Raw genomic sequence first — 20,711 nt, 5'->3', positions numbered from 1 at the left:
ACCCTTTACCAACAAACGGGCCTTGTACTTAGGTACATTGCAATGCTTTCTTTCCATGTGGCAAAGAAACAAAGTCCCAAGTCTTATTCTTTATGAGTGAAATCATCTCTGATTGCATAGCATACTCCCACTTGCACTGATCCTCATGCATCATAGCCTCTCTGTAGCAAGAAGGCTCCCCACAATCAATAAGCATCACATAGTCTACCCTTGGAACAAATCTCTTAGGTAGTCTAGACACTCTAGATGTTCTTCTCAAGGGCATTTTAGCTTGCTGTCCTGCCTACATATCAGCCACATTTGGCTCATCACTGCCACCAATAGATGATCCATCATTTGCCCTTCATTGTGTACCTGGTGGAGTACTTGGTGGCACCATTTCCTGCACATTTGGTACATGGACAACTTGCTGTCTATCAACATATGCGGGTGGATTTACATCCTTGAAAGTGATTCTCCTCATTTCCACATCCCTCATGGTGTTTTATGCATCTTCTTCTCATTGAAGACCACATCATGGGTTCATATGATTTTCTTTGCTTCTGGTTCCCAGAGATGATAGTACATCTCTCCACTTTCACCATGACCCAGAAAGATGCATTTCCTAGACTTAGGATCTAGCTTGCTCTGAAGCTCTTTTGGCACATATGCATATGCCTCACACCCAAATATATGCAAATGAGAGTAAGAGGGCTTCTTGCCACTCCATGTCTCTTCAAGAATACCACCATCCAAACTCCTACTAGGTGATCTATTGATCACATGCACTGCAGTCTTCATTGCCTCAGCCTAAAAACCACCAAAAAGACTTACATTAGAAAGCACACATTGCAACCTTTCCTGAATGGTGCGGTTTATCTATTCTGAAATTGGATTCTACTCTGTAGTATGAGGGGACGTGAGCTCCCTCTTAATCCCATGTGTATCATAGAAATGTTGAAAGTCATGAGAGATATACTCTCCACCATTATCAGTCCGTAGGCATTTAAGCGTTCTACCTTACTAAATTTCAGCCAAAGCCAATCATTTTTGAAATACCTGGAACACATCGCTCTTCCGAGCTATAGCATAAGCCCACACTTTCCTAGTTGCATCATCAATGAATGTCACATAGTATTCAGCCCCGCCAAATGTAGGCATGGGACCACATACGTCTGAATATACCAAATCAAGCATTTCAAGCTCTTTCTTTCCCCTTCTTTTATGGGCTGATTTAGTTTGCTTCCCATAGAGACAATGTTTACAAAATTCAAAATCGGAAAAACTCATTAGAAAAAAAGGGAGCTCATTTTGGGACCTTTTAGAAGAGAGAGAAAAAGGCTCTCAACCAATCAGGAGTGGCCCAACGTAATGTTGAAAATTCAACAAAAGAAGATGAAAATAAGAAAAAGAAATAGTACTATATGTTCATAGAAGCATGTCACATTAATGGGGTGATCTAATTTGAATCTTTAAAAAATTTATTTCCATGTGATTTGGTACTTCAAGATTTCGGGCCTCCAGATGTCCGATTCCAGCATTCCCAATGCCGTTCTTAGGGTTTTGGGCCGTTCCAGACGCGTCTGCTATGTCAGAATCACCAAATTCTGCACAGAAAAGTATCAAAATCACGAAAGTACCAAATCGCGTTTTTCTACAAATCTCACTTTTTGGCCTTTTTTGGCCGTTTCTGGGCCTCCGGATGTCCGATTCCAGTGTTTCCAGTGCCGTTCTTGGGGTTTTGAGCCATTCCAGATGCGTCCGCGGTGTCAGAATCACCAAATTCTGCACATAAAAGTATTGCTCTTATATGAACATTGAATGTAAAGCATGTGAAAGAATATATTTATTCCTTTTCACACTGATATTTCTCACACAAGTATCCATATTTTCTTGCTTTTGTAGAGAGAGAAAAGAGAAAATAGTGAATTTCTTACAGGGCCCCCAAATGAGATCCCTTTTTTCCTAATGCAAATGCGATACATAACCTAAATGGCATAAGAGTTTCATTCTCTTCTGGCTCATGTGCCCTAACTTGTAATGCCACAAAGAAGTACTTGGCTACTCAGTTATTGCAACAACATGATCAGACACCCTTGATACATGTAAGGGATACAAAGTTCCACACTTGGCACCCGTAGCCAAAACCATAGAGCCCTTCTGAATTTTCAAACTCTAAAAGCCAAAAGTGGTCTGAAAACTAGCATCATCTAGCTGACTTGCTGAGATAAGACTCTTGGTCAACTTAGACACGTGTGTCACATTTTTCAAAATGAATACAGACCCATTTGCAAAAGAAAACTTTATGTCACCTGCTCCCACTATGTCACATGCATAGTTATTTCCAAGATGCACACAATCTATCTTTCCATTGTCGTAAGTGAACATTCCCTATGGGGAGTAACATGGAATGAAGCAGCAGAATCCAAAATCCAATCCTGGGAATATGCATCTAAAGTGGTGAGCAAGTCTCCAAGTAGACTAGACATGAAGAGAATGTCATTGTCACTATCATTAGTGATTGCATTAATCTCCTCAATGTTCATTTTTCCTTTGTCTCCCTTGGACTCTCTTCCTTCTTATTTGTACCCCAATTTGCATTCTTTTTCTCATCCTTTTGCTCTCTTTTCAGCTTGTAGCAATCCTTTTTTATATGGCCGTTCTTGCCACAGTGGTAAGACTCAATGTTCCGTGCCCTAGATTTGCTATGAGACTTTCCTCTTTCTTGGGACTTCCCCTTGAACTGTGATCTGCCCCTTTGCACATTTAAGGCTACATCCTATTTGTTGCCATCCATAGACTTCCGTCCATGGATGTTTTTATCGAAGGTATAAAAATATAGTATTATAATATACTGGTGAAATTTTTCATAAATTATTTTAAAAGTTTCAAAGAATTGGCGAATTATATCTTTTATTATAATTTTTGTTTCAAAACTTGGCTAGATATTCTAGAGTATTTAAAAAACTTTCAATTTTCACAAATATACTAAAAACTAGTTATATTGAAAACTCTATCTTTTTTGTTTTACATAATTTCAAAATACATGAAATAGCCAGCATTTAGGATGCTGTAGAGTATGTAAAACATAAAATTATTTAAGGATAATGAATATCCTTCAAATCCAATGGGGGAAGAAAATTCTCAAAGTCTAGTTTAAATAGTCCAAAAAAGCTAATTATAGCCTTTTCTTTTACAACTTGACTTCTAGAGTGCTAATGCTCTATCATACAGATAGCTACTAACATCATAAGAACAAGAGTATAATCTCAAGCTAAGATCTAAGTTATCATCTAGTTTATTATGAAGCTTGTTCTTCAAGTAACCGAGAGTACTAAAACACCTTTCATCCTCAATTGAGCCAAGAATAAAGGTTTGATATAAATTTGCAAGTTTGAAGTACTCAAGAATGTTATCTTGTAGGATTGTACTGCAAGAGAGCTCGTTCCAAAACCGAACCATCGAACCATGCATTTGAACATTTTCCATTAAATTACTTTGCTGGTGCATGACTTCTCCAAAAAGGGAAGACTGTGAATAAAGCTTTCCGAAATCCAACAAACCATTGTACTTTATATTGTCCATGTCAATGTCCCGCATCCAAAGTGTTTTTTGAGAGCATCCAAATGATTCTTTAGACCTGCTTTGATACTTTCATAAGATCCATTGACCCAAAAATGTGGAAATATGATGGTAAATTCTTCCATTAGGTCATTTCATGAAAACCTACTTTTGATCTCATCTACCACTGCACTTGCAACTTCACTAAGGGCATTTTTCACTGTTTGTACTTTCTTTAAAAAAGCCTCTTTTTTAATGTATTGTAGTCTTTTGTGTCGTTTGTTTTTTCTCGTCATCCTGAAAACCTAATTGTTTGCATAAAGGCAAACATATCCTTCCTGGTCACATGTTAAAAGAGAGGAATCCCCATCTAGGTCTATTAAACTTTTCCAATCTTTAAATAATTTCTCGTCTTGAAAACTGGAGCTTGACTTCTTATCGTATGCTATTGTTATACTTAAATTAGTGAGTTTTATTGCCTTGACATATTCATTGATATAAATATCCTTCAATTGAGAGATTTTACTCAACATATTCATTTTGTCTAAAAGTGGAATAATTCCACACAATCCCAATATCGAATCTATGTTGGTCAGTTTATGATACAATAAATCTACCTTTTTGACCTCTTCTTCTACCTCCATATGCATTAAATAGACCAAAGTCTTGTATTCATCCCATAATCTTTTCACTGGCTGAACCAAAGATATCCATCTAGTATCCACATTCTTCAAAATCTTCCTCCCTTTTCTACCCACTGCTTTTGCAATAACTCTTAATTAATTGTATCTTTTTGGACTCTTGCAAAAGTAAGAGTAGCTTTTTTTAACCAAAGTCTCGATTCGTTGTACTGATGGAAATGTGGACACAACTTTGTAAGCTAGATTTGTGCGATGAGCCATACAATGTATCCCAACATAGTAAGGAGCATATTTGTACAGAGACACCATTCCGACAACCTTGCAAGACTGAAGCACCATCACATGCAAAACAAACAAGTTTCTTGACTATCTCAAACTCTGTCATGCCTCCATACTCTTTTATAGCTTGGATCAAAACTTGCACTAAGTTATTAGCATTGGATTCTGAATGAAGTTTGTGTACATATAAAAAATATGGTTTTCTCTTATTGTTTTCTACCATGTACAAATGCATTCCCAACCACAATGTAGTATCCAAAGTTGTGTACTCTTCCAATGACAGAAAAAAAGTCGGCAAGTTTTAAAGTCTTCTTTAAATCATCAAGTATGACTTGGTTCATGTGGTTAGCCATATCTATTGCACTACTCCTTGACCAATGCATGCTTGCCAAATTAGGAACATCCAAAAATTGAAGATATGATTGGTAACTCGAGAAGTCTATTAGTGAGTGGCCTTGCTTCAATATTTGCATGATAGTTGAGAATTGCACTATCTTTTCTCTATCAACCTGATCATCAATGCTTTTTCAGTGATCCTTCACTTTTATTTCACCTAGACTCTTGTACAAGCAAGAACTTATTTACTCAATGTCATTTTTTAAGTGGCGGTTATTTTCCTTGTCCCATTCTTTGATCACTTTCTTTTCATTACTTGTACCTTCTACAGTCTTGTAAACCTTCCCACAATGCTTCTCAATCGTATCAATCTTTAATTGTAACCGTGCCTCCTTTTTCCTTGCCCATGTGCATATTTTACAAATGGCCCACTTTGGTGCATCCCCAGTGTCCACTTGTTCTACGTCTAACCAAGAATATTTGGCTACCCAATCTTCTTGAAAATTCTTACGCCTGAAAAGATGTCGCCCTAGCTAGGAGAAGCCACAAAATAGGTCACCCAGGGAAAGAACAGCCAGGAGAAGTGTCCCCTAGCTCAAAACTGATGTAACAGCCACCTGCCCAATGCCCTTAACCACATATGATACATTGTTGGCACATGTCACGGAACCCCCCTGTGGGGCATCAGCAAGAGAAGTAAACAAAGTTTTACAGGAGGTAATGTGCTTAGAAGCACCACTATCAAAGAACCATGTAGAAGCTGAAGCTGCCATTTTAGGGGCAGCTTTCTAAAATTTCCCCTTATTCCTGTCATTGGCTGCAAATGTGTGATTTGAGTGCATAGTCGCATTCCGATTCACACGGCTCTACTCCTCCTACAATAGAAGTGCAACCAACTGAGCAATGGAATAGTAGTTGGCTTTGCCCATGGCAACCAACCTCAAGGTAGTGGCAAAACCTTGGTAAGAGTCAGGCAACCCATCCAATGTGCCTGAATGTGCTGCTGTCCACTGTCAAATGGTACATCAAAAGCCAAGTCCAGAGGCACAAGGGCCTTGCCAACTGTGCAACAGAAAGAACAGAAGCTTACCAGGTGAGCCTATGGAAGAAAGACAGCAAATGTCCACCAAAGAATGACCAAATATCAGCCCAGAAGCTGAGAAAAGTTAATGACAAGCATGCAGCCTGTATGTAGCAGTCAATAGTGACTGAAAATCAGCAAATGGTGACTGAATATCACTCCAGATGCCACCAAAATCAATTTGTCTAGCAAAAGGTAGGATTCTAGTGCAAGATCTGAGTGTCTCGGGCACAAATCCAAGTGGAAATGAACTAAATTCAGCAAAATACAGTTGCTGCAGCAATAAATCTCAGATTTGAATGTGTATTCCAGCTCCAAGAAGCAAACCAATCACTCAGGAAGAGAGAAAGTTGCTGTCCAATGTGAAAAACAGCAAATGGTTGCCTGAAAAGAGGTCGCCTTGGCCAGGAGAAGCCACAAAACTGGTCGCCCAAGGAAAGAACAGCCAGGAGAAGTGTCCCCAGCTCAAATCTGGCCTGAAGTCCAGTCGCCCAGCTCAATGCAATAGGTAGATGCAATCTTTCGTGACAGAAATCCACGAGAGTGCTCCAGATGGCCTGAAAGGTAGGCGACCTACTGAAAAACAGCTCCAGAAGTAGACAACTAGCAAATGATAGATCCACGGGAAGCTTGCAAGCAGGGGAAGACCAAGAACCAAGGCAAAGCCTGCTCTGATACCACTATTGGGTGGAGTGGACAACGGAAGCAACGGAGACAAAGGTAAGAAGCAAAACGTGTGGCTGTAGTAGAATAACTAAAAGTGTTGGAAAGTACAAAAGACTACACCCAATATGATGAAACCCTAAGATAGGTGTCCCAACACAACTAGGTGTCATAAAATGTACATGTACTAGTTAACTGTACCATGTAACCGAAAGTCTAATAACTAGACCTACAATGCACATACCAAGGAATGAATGTTACCTATGGATAGCCCATAGAGTATCCTACAATAAGAGCTTCTTCAAATCATCTTTCCCTACCAACATGGAAGATGCAAGTCTAATGGTTGACCACTGTGCTCAAGGGAGGGATGCAAATGAAAAAGAAGTGCTCTTTTTCCCAACTCCATACATGAGTATGCCGAGTCTACCGACTTAGTGATCAAGCTCCCGACAATCACTCCTCAAAGGCCTGTTCGATGCTGTTGGAAAATTTGCATCTTTTGCTTCTTGGATTAGTGCATCATTTTTTGACTTTATAGGCACAACAGCAACACAACTATCACTTTAACTACTGCATAACAAGATTTGAACCGACCGAGTGGAGTACAACTCACCGCTTTTGAGATTTATTATTGTGACCTCTGTGGCAAATGCATGAAAAGAAGTGCAAACAACCAGTATGCTTGTAGTGTTATGGAATGCAGTTATGAGTTCCAATTATCGAGATTATCAGGCAGTTGGGATGGTTAAAGTAGGCTTGATTATAGGCAGCATTCCCACTAAAAATGCGACCCCACTGGATTCAATAATTACAGTGGGAAAATCTAGAATTGTGAGTGTGCAAATTTTGAATTAGGCAAGTAATAAATAAATATGAGGGCATTCAGATAAAGAAGATGATGGGAAAGTTGCGCTCAAGAACCAGTCAAGCTCACACAATTGGCCGATTATTCCATTCCCGGTGGTGACTGAAATTTTGAGAATGGATTACGATTAAAGAGATGAAAGTGCCCACAGATTCCAGAACGGACCAATACAAAATCATGGGGCGCATTTGGCTTCGCAATACTGGTTTATCACAAGCTTGAAAAGAAAAAGTAAGGGGAGATGCACCACATACCACCCAGAATTGTGTGAGGGTAAGGCTCGCAAAGCTTGAGGGTTGATGTCTGTCTCACTCACAGAAGAGGCACAAGTCGCATCCAACAAATACTGTTGTGCTAGATCGAAGGATTTATTTTTCCACTTCTTGCGAGGATAATTGTGAGGCTTCACGGTGCACAATCCCACTTCCTGCGTAGGACATGCAGCTCAGACGAAAGATGGATGTTCCCTCGGGAAGTGGTGGAGAACTGAAGGGAGCACACGGAATGCTGATGTAGGAGTGAAAAGGCTCTACAGCATGTATCCATTGGCTCCAATAACTACCAGCAAGTCAAACCCGCAGCTCCTGCAAGCCTTGCCTCAGCTCAGCTGATTATGACTAGCTCCCCTGTCATGTACTCTTGCTGTTGCTACTGCTCCTAGAGATATTGTATGCAGGCCTTCATCTTGCCAAAATAATCCAATCATAATGTGACGCTTAAGGGTCGCCATTTTAGAAGATTGCTGCAATGAAGCTCATTAAAGATTGTTTGCAACAAAGCTTATTGAATATCTTCTTGCTCTCGAGATTCTAAGTCTTTGAAGGAGTGCTTGAAGACTTGGGTGGTGGCCATGACGACCTGGGCAAGCAAGAAGGATGTTGACCTCATAGATGAGGTCTCAAAGTGAGGGAGAGCTGAGAGGAGCTTCTTGCTAACCTCGTAGATGAGGTCTCAAAGTGAGGGAGAGCTAAAAGGAGAGAGGGGTGGCATGAAGCTTGTCGCGAAGCATAGAGTAGAATGCAAGAGAAGAAGATAAGGTTAACTAAGTCCCTCATTAACAACTAACACTAACACATTTACACGAAACTCGACCAACCTATGGGGCCCCTCATAAGTAGGAGGTGATGTCGACATGCAATATAAGTACATCAATTTAGTGAGTACATGTAAGGGTTAGGGTTAGTTTGAGGAGTGGTGATCGGTTAAGTTGGGGGGTGAGATAGTTAGTTTCAGAGGCATGGGATATGAATATGGGATTTCTAGATACTTGAGTAAAAGCACATGGACCAAGATTTTATGACAAATGTGATACATGAGAGTTTTTACGACAAGATAACCTTAAATGTAAAATTGCTGATAGACATGACAGGAAATCAATCCAACTAACTGCTAACTCATACCATAAACCCACTTAGATGCTCCTTTATATGCTAGGATCTAAAGGCAACTTTGTGGGTGTAAGATGGTGAGGGCATCAAGCCCTATATCTAGCCTAGCAAGAGGCAACTAGAGAAAAGCAACATCAGAGCCAACCTACCAAGCTAGGATCAGGGAAGGCTGGAGGGGTCAGGCCTTGCAAGAATATGGAGGGCATTTGCCCTTATTTTGAAGACCCACAAAGTTGGTGGGTATAGGATGGAAGCCAATCTAAAATGTAGTTCAGAGGACGTAAAAGTTAACTAGCTGCATGATAATTGTGGAATGGGGTCTCATCTAGTGGGACCAATCAAATGGAATCAGGTTGCCATGTACATAAAAGACATGTGGAGTTGGTTGGCCCCTAAATTCAAGTGCCTGCACATGGCCATTTGGCATACATTAAATAGAGGCATGTTTCAAGACAAAGTAAATACCCTTTACGCATTGTACATCAATATTGTGACTCAAACCTACTACAAACCTAGGAACAAAAATGACATGCATTGTTGGCCAGTATTGTAGGAGATTACTTAATATCCTTTGCCCATTGTGCATCAATGTTGTCAATGTAACCTACTACAAAAGCTATTGAACAAAAACAATGTGCATTAGTGCATTAGCAAAGGCTTCCTTGCCCATCAGCAGAAACGATGTGCATTGGTGCATTAGCAATGACTGATGATCCAAAGGGTTCAAAAGGGTGGCATTTGCATGAAGATTGCAGATATAGAGATCAAGAGAGAAAGGCTAATAAAAAGCTAGAGCACACATCTTGATAGGACAAAATGATGCCCACACGGGGCTAGTTCCTTCCATGTTCTTGTTGAAGATAGAAGCATGAAGAGATATATCCCTACTATATGACTTGATGAGGGGTAGACATATTGCTAATGATGGGCCTACCATAGGCTTAAGTTAGCCAAATGTACGCTGGATATAAGGGCACAAGCCTTCTTGATTGCACAAGTCTTCTTTTGGTGCTTAATTCTATAGATCTAGCCAAAATTTTAAATTGTATATATAATATGTTGGCAAAAGTTTCCAAATATATTTATTTATTATATAAAACTTTGGCGAATTTTCATGGACTTTATTTATAATTTTATAATCTTAAAGGCTAAACCTAGCTTTTTTTTAATTTTAGTTTCAAATGGTGGCGAATATACTAAGCCTTTATTTTCATAAAAGCATATAAACTTTCACAAGCCATATAAAACTTTTGCGTATTAATGAAACTAACGTGAAAAGATCATCCCTGCTTCCATCTAATCTCCTCGGCCAACAAGCTACCCACAACATCATCAAACTTCAGTACTCCACCAAGTGCAGAGTTACTGATGACAGCTGTACGAAAGGTATCCCATGAGGATGGCAATGAACATAAGAGAAATATTGCCTTAGTCTCTGCATCAAAATTCATCTTCTGAGCTTGAAGCTGGTTGAAAATAATATTGAATTCATTCAAGTGAGAAGCAATGGAGACCCCTTCCTTCATCTGCAGCTCAAACAAACTCTTCATGAGTTAAACTTTATTAGAGGCAGTTTTCTTCTCATAAGTGGCACACAATTTCTTCCACAAATCTTCTGTAATCTACTCATTTACTACTATGAAATAAACTGACTCTGCAAGATGAAGTCTATAAGTAGATTTTGCTAACGCATCTAATTCATTCCGATCATTCTCAGACATATCTGCAGGCTTAGCTTCAATCCCTGCCAAGGGATGCAAATGAACAAAATCCCAAATGCTAGTACCTACAAAAGAGAAATCACACCAAATACCAGGTGCACCCAGTATGTCTTCTTCAATGAAGAATAGTCTCACCAAAACTCAAGGCTCAAAGCATCAAAATGCATTTGACTCATGTGCATATACTATGCATCCATATGAGCAAATCTAGCCCAAAAGAAAATGTCAACCCACAATGACAAACAATGGCAAATATAATGTCAATAAGAGCCAAATGCCTCAAGCATAAACACTATCCATGGGCATAAGCATCAATAATGTCTCATCCAAAAGATCATAGCACAACCTGTGCATCCACTGCAATATGTCAAAGTTGTCCCTTAGCATAAAATAGCATATGTGTGCTAAACGTCCATCAATAAAGCATCCCACAAGGCAATCTGGGCCTATCAGCACATCCAACATGGATTGCAATGCATCCAAACGGCCTGTAAAGCATCCACGGCAACCCAATGCAAACCACAAATAAGTGCACATGGCTTAGACTGCAACCAAAGTGATTTGCATAAGGTATATCCAAGAAATCACGGCCTTATGGCAATGATCGCTAGTGAAAATAGAACCTGGGATGTCTCAAAACATGGGTGTCATTGCATAATCAAACTTAGCAAGACAATCTGCAAATATCTCTCTTCTACCACAACTCCAAAATCTCATCCAAGGATGGAGTAAGAGCCAGTCAACCCTTGCATTTACTTGCAAAAATGAACCTTAGGAAACTTAACCTTAGCCAAAATGCCACATGGCAATCAACGAGAAGGTCTTGGAAATTTTGAGAAATTTCCTTCAAAGAGATGATGGAAAAACACAGAGAATCACAACTCCATCGGTTCTTCACGAAATGGCAAATCAATCTCGGATCCAACGGGATAGACAGCTCTGCAAATGGAGGCCCGATGTTGAGATCCCACTCACACAAGAAATGGCAAAATGAAGGCGTCAGACAGAGATTTACCACAACTTCAAAAGTTCACGGAACTAGAAGCAGTTTCTCAAGTAGAAGTTTTGGACCACTTTGGATCCACTGGGAGTGTCAGAACTGCAAATGGTGGCTTGGATATGGAGATCCAACACACGAAATCCTTGCAGGAAATGAATTTCGTCACTTTTTGTAGGAGCTGTAACTTTTCATTGAAAACTCAAATGATAGATATGTTGAGAGTGAAAATGTAGCTCTCAATCTGATCTACAACTTCCTTGAAGAGTTCAAGTTAAAATTCTATCTCTAACTCCGAATATTTGCGGCACTACATACATGTGTCTGAGAAGATTTGCTTATATCTTGCACCTTCAACTTTGCAACCTAGTAAAACAAATGCCCAAGAGGATTTTGCCCCTTTCTCTCCAACTGCTATAGCAGCTCCAAAATCTGTAGCTCCTCCCATTGAACAAGGATCTTTGGGATGCACCATTTCTCTCCAGGCTAGAGGCTACACCGGGCTACTCATGCTACTGCCAGGCTCTACTGCGAAGCTCTGATACCAGTTGTGAGGACACAACGGAAGCTAAGAGGGTGAGAGGAAGCTTGAGAGACACAAGTTTTTGTGGGTGTAGAACACCCTAATCTTCTATTTCATCCGTACATATATATGTGTGTTTGAGTATTGTACATAGCCGGGGTTAAGTACAGTGGCCTTTAACCCCCACATACTGCACCCCAGCTTAGAAATGAATTTTGAAACATCAGTGAAAATGGAGGTCTTACAGCTCTACTATTAGCAACATAGATTCCATGCATGTTTGAAGTGGAGGAGGAGACGATAGCAATAAACGCCACATAGAAGCCATCAATTTGCTTTCCAACCTTAAAGATGGAACTGAAAGAGGTGCCTCCGATCAAGACAGAATCAGACCTATCGCAACAAGCAAAGCTTTACTAAGAGATGAACGCTCAAGAGGAAGAAGATAAAATTTCAAAATTACTAGGATGACTTCAAATGAGAAGAGGCTTCCTGCATCCAGCAGGCAAAAACAAAAGACCCGGCACCTCAAGGAAATCAAGAGTCAAGAGCTCCTACACAACAAAATGCTAGAGGAATACAACACTCTAAGGGAGAGAATGAATTTGCTAGCCTAGGTAAGTCAATTGTTGCCTTCCTAGCTTGCTTCATGACTCTGCTTCATGACTCAGTCCTATGGCTGTGCACTCATGCTTTGGTAGGCTTCCTCCTTGGTGTCAAACCTCCAATGGCTTTCATAGAGACCTAGATTAGGACCAACTGGATAAGGAAGGGTATGAATGTTCTTAATGTGATATTCTTGAAAATAGGCTTTTTTGTCTTCTTATTTGAGAAGCTTGAGATGGTTGCAAGGGCCCTGCAGCATGACTACCATCCACTATACTTAGAATGGCGCGGTCCAAGGACTTTTCTCTCACTTTTCTCCAGATACCCCTAGATCTACTATAATTCCTGTATGGGTAGAGCTACCTGACCTACCTCTCTATTTGTGTAATCAATTACCCTTCCTATGTTGTGGGTTGGGTGAGGACCTTGGTGTTGACCAGGAAAACTTCATCAATCCCAAAGGTAATCCCCAAATTTGTATTAAGATGGGTATTGCAGAGGAGATGCCTAAGACCCTCATAATTCTTAACAAAAATGGTAGCACATTTAGGGAGCAACCCTTGATCCATAAGAATCTTCCATACTCTTGCTTTTTGTGTGGTCTCTCCACACGTGGTTAAAAATTTTCCTCTAAAGAGGGGCAAGCCCAAGGAGGCTGAGCCTTCTGCTCCTACAGTGAAATGGATTCCCAAGCCTCTTTCAGTACCTCTGAGTACTCAGCATGAAGGCCAAACTTTCAATAGAAACACTTAAAAAAGGTAAGGAAACTCTAGTGACACCTACAATAAACAAGATTTCCTTTGAACCTCTCAAAGACAAGGAGGAGGTCACTGAAGGTAACAACAGGGTGAGTCAGGATGATCATGTGATCATTGAAGCTGGATGGTCAAAAGAGTTTGAGGAAGACATTAACAGAGAGGATGCCATGGATGGGGAGGAGGTAAGTGAAGAAGAATAAGAAGAAGAAGAATCCAATGGTACCCCAGGTAACCAAGGGGACTCTAGTAAGGGAAAAGCCTTCATTATGGTACAACATAAAAGAAGACAATCTAAAGTTGCTACTGTGTAGGTAAACAACCCCAACCCCAGGGCTAAGAAGGGGCAAAAAAAGAATGTCAAATAAATCAGTCTCTTTCTTGACTCTTAATGTTAGAGGGTTGTTGATGGACCCTAGTAGAGGTGAAGAAGTAGCTCATTGGTTGAGAGCTAATTCTCTTTCCCCTCTTTTCCTAGCATTACAAGAGGTCAAGGCTTGTGGAGACATGTTAGAGGCTACATTAAAAACTATTGACAAAAGAAGAGTTAGGTATATCACCTCCCATGTGGAGGGTAAGAGTGGGACTACCAATGCAGTCCTATCTCATTATAATGGAGGAGTCACTCAAGTTATCACAAATGATCAAAACAAATGGGTGCTGCTTAAATGCCTTATCAAGGGATGAGCTTTGAAGTAATTTCTCTCTTATGCTCCTAATTCAGCAATAGATAGCAAGCTTCTATGGGATTCTTTATTGCATGCAGATGGCAACTGCTTTGCTATGGGGGACTTCAATATGGCAGAGATGAAGAGGGACAAATGGTTGGAAAAAGGCAGTGTCATCAGAGGTTCTAAGTTAGTTTCTTGGGAGGAATTCAAAGAGCACTAGAAGATCATAGATGCTTGTATAGATGGGGAGTTTACTTGGTGTAATAGTCAATTGGGAGAGAACAAGAGAGAAGCCAGATTGGATAGGATTTATGTATCACAGTGTGTTTTGAATAACCTTCTCACTTCAAATACTAAAACTTTCTCCTCCCTAACTCTTTCAGACCACAAACCTATCTTGCTATGCTATGATTTTGGGGCTGGTCATAGGGGTACTTCATGGTTCAAAGTAGGTACAAAACTTTTTGCATTGAAGAGTGTCCAATCTTTATAAAGAAAGCCTGGGAAAATTCTTTTGGTAAAGGCATTTCTATTTCAGATGCTTAGGCTTTAACTATTGAGGATACTCCAAAATTCTTAGGACAGCTAGAAAAATAAGATACAAGGAAAGAGCTCAGAGAATGGATCTAATTTAGAGCAATATTAAAAAATTAGAATAGCAAGCCAAAGTTGGGGAGACCAGTGCACAAGGGGAGCTACTTACTACTAAAAGGGAGCTTAGGAAACAAGAGCAGATCAGGTTAAATGACTCCAATATTTACTTCAGAGATTGGTGGGCATGAAAAATAGACAGACCTACCAAAGGACCTTCAGACTGATCAGGGCTTGGAGTGACAGATATCTCAAATGCAACCAGAAAGATATCTGCTACATGGGTAATTAAATCTAATTTAAACCCAGAGTGTGAATGGGCTCAGCTTTTGTTGAGAAATATGAACACATTAGACCATTTAGGACTGCCAATTAAAAGAATTATCCCCTAGTATCTAGTGTTTGTAATCCTGAACCTTGCAATGCCAAAGGGAGCTCACTGTTGGCAATCCATTTGGAGAGCTTTTGAGGATTTAAAAGCATTTTTACAATTCTCTAGCAAAGGAGATTTCATGGCTAATGACTCCATTTGGATCTCAGCAATTTTTAAGAACTCTCAACTAATTGATGAACAATTTACTTTGGCAAACATCCTTTTTAAGAAAGGATTGCAAACCTGGAATCAGCTATGGCACAGAGAACAGTTTAGATGGAAGACACGGCATGAGATTAGAAGGGAATTTGCTTGATCTAATTAAAGCCAGGGCCTTATCTTAAGCAGGTTGGAACTATGGCAGGGAGATGTCAGATGGAAGGGGGGTTTTATTTTAATCTTTCATAAAGAGTTCAGTTGGGTAGGAAGCTCTTCAATCCTTCCTATTCCTACCCCAACTGGCTGATATGGACAATTTATTTAGAATTCTTAATGCTAGATGGAATCTATACGATAGTAGAGATAAATGGTATGAAAGATTTGACAAAAATAGGTTCCTGAGAAGATGTTCGGCATTTCCCAGCTCATTCTTCACAATGCAGTTTGGACAAATGTCAAAGGACTCAGAATAGGGAAGGGAGATGGGAAGTGTAAAATATGTCTTGGTCCTTTGGAGGATATTTTTCACTTGTTTGTAGCTTGTCCTCAAACCAAAATAGTTTGGAAGTTCATCCAGATTGAGTGTGGAGAGCTAATTAATTGGAAAGCTATACTGCTAGGGGATGCATGCAAAACCAAGCATGAGCCTTGGTTCCAAATAAGGGCACATGCTCTATGGTTTATCTGGATCTCTAGAAATAACTTTCAGTTTAATAATAAAGAATTATGTACTGATGCCTTAATTGCTGCATGGTGGCATTGAAAAAAAGAAGACTTGAATTTCAGATAGAGGCTTACAATCTAGAACAACAAGGTTGAATGTTGCTATATATCAAAGCAAAAGAGCAAGTGTTTATCTCTAAAGAACATGACAAGCTGCCCCATTTTCTCCATAGGATGCCTCCCTCAACTGACCCCAGCTTTGTGGCTACTAGTAGGCCCTTCTACACAACACCCATCTACCCAAAGTCAAGGAGCTACTACCCCCTCATCTCAGCCTTGGTTTTATATTTCTGAGGAGATGTCTATTGATCCTGTACATGGTGTCCCTACTCTTGCTTAGAGTGTACGATTCAATGAAGAGGCTAGCAATTTTTCTTTTCATGTTCCCTCTTGTTTACACAGGAAGAACTGAGGATGATATTTATCTTATTTGTCTGCTACTTTTAGTCTTTTGTAAGGTGTTAGGCCTTTCTACGGCTAGCTAATCTATCATGGATAAACTCTATTGATGTACAAAGGTTCCTAAATTTTAATATAAATTCCCTTTTTTTTGCCCCCAACAAAAAAAAGAATTTCTCCAAAAATCCCTTCTACCACTTGGGAAAGCATGATTAAGGACTTATAAGATAGTATCATACATTGTGATGTTAATAATGTAAGGGGCTCACACATTATGCATGTACATATATTCTATTTATTTAATTTTTATTTGGCCTATCTTCTATACATGTGTACATATTTTTACTAACGGCATGTATGAGTGCTTTGTGTGAGTTCTCTATATATTAAGGCTTCACACCCTAACTAATTATGTTTATCAATCAGCTTGTTCATCATTTTAGCTTAAGTTTAGAGATATCTCCTCGGTATCTCTTTCCGTGCTTCATACACATGAGATTACAGCATCTTACTATGGTGAATCTTTTGTGAGGGAAACCATATCTAACACTTTATATAATGTACAAATAGTCACAACGAAGTGACAAGAAGGAGTTAGCAGGATTCCACATCATATATGAAGGAGATTTTGTGCAACCCAAATGTTCGTCTCGACGTCTAGAATCGTTTGTCTTGGTATCTTAATTAACGAGATCAATCTCTACCTATCAACATGCTTCATGAGACTAGGATTCTCCACACATACACAAGGTTTCCAAGCCCCCATCCATGTGGTTTATACACCTAAGTCCCTAGTGCTACTATAGGTCCTTGGTAATCATCTAATCTATTAGGAAATAACATTTGGTTTGTGAGGACAAAAAGAAGTCATGTAGACAGGGATGTAACATCTCAAACCAGTAATCTTTGAATGAAATATCATCTCTTTAAGCCATCCACTCACATGCACATCAATTAGCACACAAATTTTAGTTTAAGATAATCTTGAGGATTTTATCTTTAATAATAGCCCAACAAGGCCTAGGATAGATGAAGTGTTCTAGGTTCAAATGCATAATTAGCAATATGCATAATCAGAGAGGTCATGGAAAATTTGTTTTAAATAATTTTCTACCTAAAAATAAATTAACTATTTGATTTTATTGCCAATTTATTAGGTGATAATATTTGTGAATTAACACATATTTAGTTAAATTAATCTTAAAAGTTGTTTGTTGATTTTGGTTTATTGTTATAGGTTTTTTTCTTTTTCCATTTTTAAATTGTTGAGATGGAGGTTGTATGCATGTTCCTTGTCAACTCTTGCATGAAAGGCTTCGTGACATTAGAGCTTGCTTTTGCATAATTACCCATCCACCAAGCATCCACCTTACTCCTATATCATAGTTTTTTCTTGAAATTTATTGTTGAGATGGAGAGGGTATGTTCAATCTTGGTTCTTCCAAAATGACCAACCACCTTGCTCTTGAATCAATAGTTTATACTCCCCTAGTGTCTCATGTTGCCTCTACCTAACTTACAATTTGATTTGTAGCATCCTATTACACTCGTGACACTAGATCTTTATCCATACTTCAAAACCTTGCTCTAAGTGAATGGTGCTTGTAGCCCACACAATTAGAGCGAATTGCAATTTATTTTTGGTGTCTTCTTGCCTTAGGTTCTCATATATTTGTAGATTCTAGGCCATTTGGAATATATTCTCATCAACACTTGGGATTGGTAATTCCTGCTAGCTCCATGCTCAAATCCTACTACTTTGATTGAGGAGGAGAGAATTTTACACAATTTATGGCATCTCACACCTTTCAAGGTTTGGCAACTACATTGTGCTACTCCTAAGCAAATTACTAAGAAAAAATGTGTCTTCTTGTAATTATGATGTGAGCTAGAAGCATATTTTGGCAATCTTTCACTTATTTTGGCATATCTCTTATGATGATTGGATATGTGATCATGTGTTAAAGTGTTGTTCTTGTTTTGCAACTAGTTCTTGATTTTGATATTCGGGTACTTATTGGATTAATGTGGATGGTGATTATGATAGTTTCTTTATAGGAGATGGCCATAGAACCCCAAGTTCTATATTTTCATCCTAGTCTTTGGTTGAGTTTTGGCATCCTTCTATGGCTACCCATGGCCTCATATGATCCTGATTCCTTAGCTTCCCTAGGATATTTTGACGTACTTTTATTTGTCATATTTCCATTGTATGCCTCTTACCTGTCAAAATAAGAGGCTCATGAGACTCTACTAAGGTTTGCTTTGGTTCCATGATCCATCTAAATTTCTAGAATATTATCATATTAAAAAGCCTACCACGATTGGAATACAAAAATATGCCAAAGGATGATCCCGATTCATAGGTGCTATCGCAGAAAGGCAAGAACTTTATTAAACATGTGACATAGTAGGTTCCTTTATGGAAGGGCCGGTTTTAATTTGGAGACCTAAAAGCCATTTATAGATAGCAAGGGGCTTTAAAAATAATTACCTGATAAAGTTATGGTACAAATGGGACTTTTGAATTCAAATTTGAACAAAATATAGATATACAAGGGGGTAACAATTATACAAACAAATGTAAAATTTTAAATATAGGAGTATTTTAAATACATTCTTGCTAGAACACATTACTTTTACAACATGGCCACTCTAGGGTTGGTATTTCTCTTTATTTATGATTTCAAACCATCCATGATTAATGGTGATTATTGTTGCTCATTATGTTCACTATATGGCCATAATAATCTTAATTCTCAATTAAATAAAGCCTTAGAAACACACTTTCATTAAAGCATGACTTTGACAAGTATTACACTATTCTTTCCATTGATTATTTGATTGAAGTTGGAGTTAATGCCTTAGATCAGCCAGCGATTGCTTGTGTTTGTGATCATGTGGAAAGAAATTGCGAGTCCTTTTTTGAAGCCATAGAACACCTAGATCCATGATGTCAAGAGTTCAAGGAACCCATCTCTTGCCCCCAAGAAGAACATGCTTAGTTTATGGTCAAGATGAGTCTAGTTGATTTGCATATAGAGGAGGATGAATTGCTCAAAAGTAATCATGGATAAGAGTCCACAGATGAGCAAAAAGAAAGAGGCTTATTTTTAGTTTTTTGACTCTTTCAAGATTGAAATTGAGTTAGACTTGAAGAAGAAGGAATCCTTGAATATGAATTCAATATTAGAGAAGAACCTTTAGGAAGTATGTCTTTAGAACAAGATGAAAAGAAGCAAGATTCTCAAGCAAACCAATAAGTTGAAAGGTACTAAAATATGGATAGCAGAGGAGCTCACCCCAACTCAGCTCAAACTGAAGGTCATTCAATTGACTAAAGTGAAGAATGCTCGAAAGGAAAGAAAATAGGTGGTTTACAGAGATGGAAAAGCACTAATCAAAGATTTCAAATCCAAACCTAAAGACTCTCAGTCTTAAACTGATGTAAAGCAAGCCATTTATCTTGTGTAGTAGACCATAGCTAACCTATAATAACTTTGTGAGAGCTATACACACTCCCAAGAGACTCTCAGTCTATAACTGATCTTTGGTTTTGTGTGTGTTTTGTCCCATAGGCTCGTGAAGTATGTCGAGGACGTTAATCTCTCTCTCTCTCTCTCTCTTTCTCCGCATCTCTTGTTCTTATTTTATGCTTTGTTTCTTCCTTTTTGCTACCAGAGTTCTTATTGTTTGGTTCACAAGGCAAATCTGCAAAGGCAAATCTGCAAAACTGACGAAAGTGATATTTGACCACACAGTCACTTCCTAGTTATGATTTTGCATCAACCAGTAATAAGAATGAGTCACTGCCAATGTCTCTACGCATAGATATACGATGCAATTTTTGCGACAACTTTTCATCGACCTGCAAAACAATGGTCGCATGAAGGAGCAAGAGCAAGAATATATTTTTGCAAGAAGAAAGAAAGAGCAAGAGGTGGAATCAAGAGAGGAGGAGAGCTTGAGATGAGTGAAGAAAGATCAAGAGCAAAGAAGAGGAGTGAAGAAAGATCAAGCATCGTGATCTCAAGCGCCATGAAGAAAGATCGAGACGAAGCTGCTTTTTTTTTAATGGAGGCGACTGCATTAATTTTTTGAGGAGTGGATTAACTTAAGTTAATTGTAACTCAAAGATTTGGGCACCCTTATAACTTGGCTTAATGGATTAGATTTTTAGGGGAAGAGCCCTGTTTTTCATTAAAAGTTCATTAGAAACACATATTGTAACTCAAAGATTTGGGCACCCTTATAACTTAGCTTAATGGATTAGATTTTTACGGGCAGAGACTAATTAGGGTTTTTCATTAAAAATTCATTAGAGGCGATTAGGGGCACATATTAGCCAACTATCACAAACTATTGTCATTCATAAGGCCTGCCCAACATGTAAAATC

General features: G+C 38.9%; 1 protein-coding gene across 3 annotated transcripts in view; it reads left to right on the top strand.

Annotated features, from left to right (window-relative positions):
• Nucleotides 1–20,711, top strand: part of LOC147895728 (MADS-box protein AGL71-like) — an 88,503-nt gene that overhangs the window by 23,259 nt on the left and 44,533 nt on the right. The gene's annotated exons all lie outside the window — the stretch shown is intronic.

The sequence above is a fragment of the Dipteris shenzhenensis genome, chromosome 12, assembly GCF_047967505.1.
Source record: "Dipteris shenzhenensis isolate YYH24624 ecotype China chromosome 12, Dip_SZ_1.0, whole genome shotgun sequence".
NCBI lineage: Eukaryota > Viridiplantae > Streptophyta > Polypodiopsida > Gleicheniales > Dipteridaceae > Dipteris > Dipteris shenzhenensis.
Note: the sequence above shows the minus strand (reverse complement) of the source record. Positions and strands in the feature narration are given on the sequence as shown.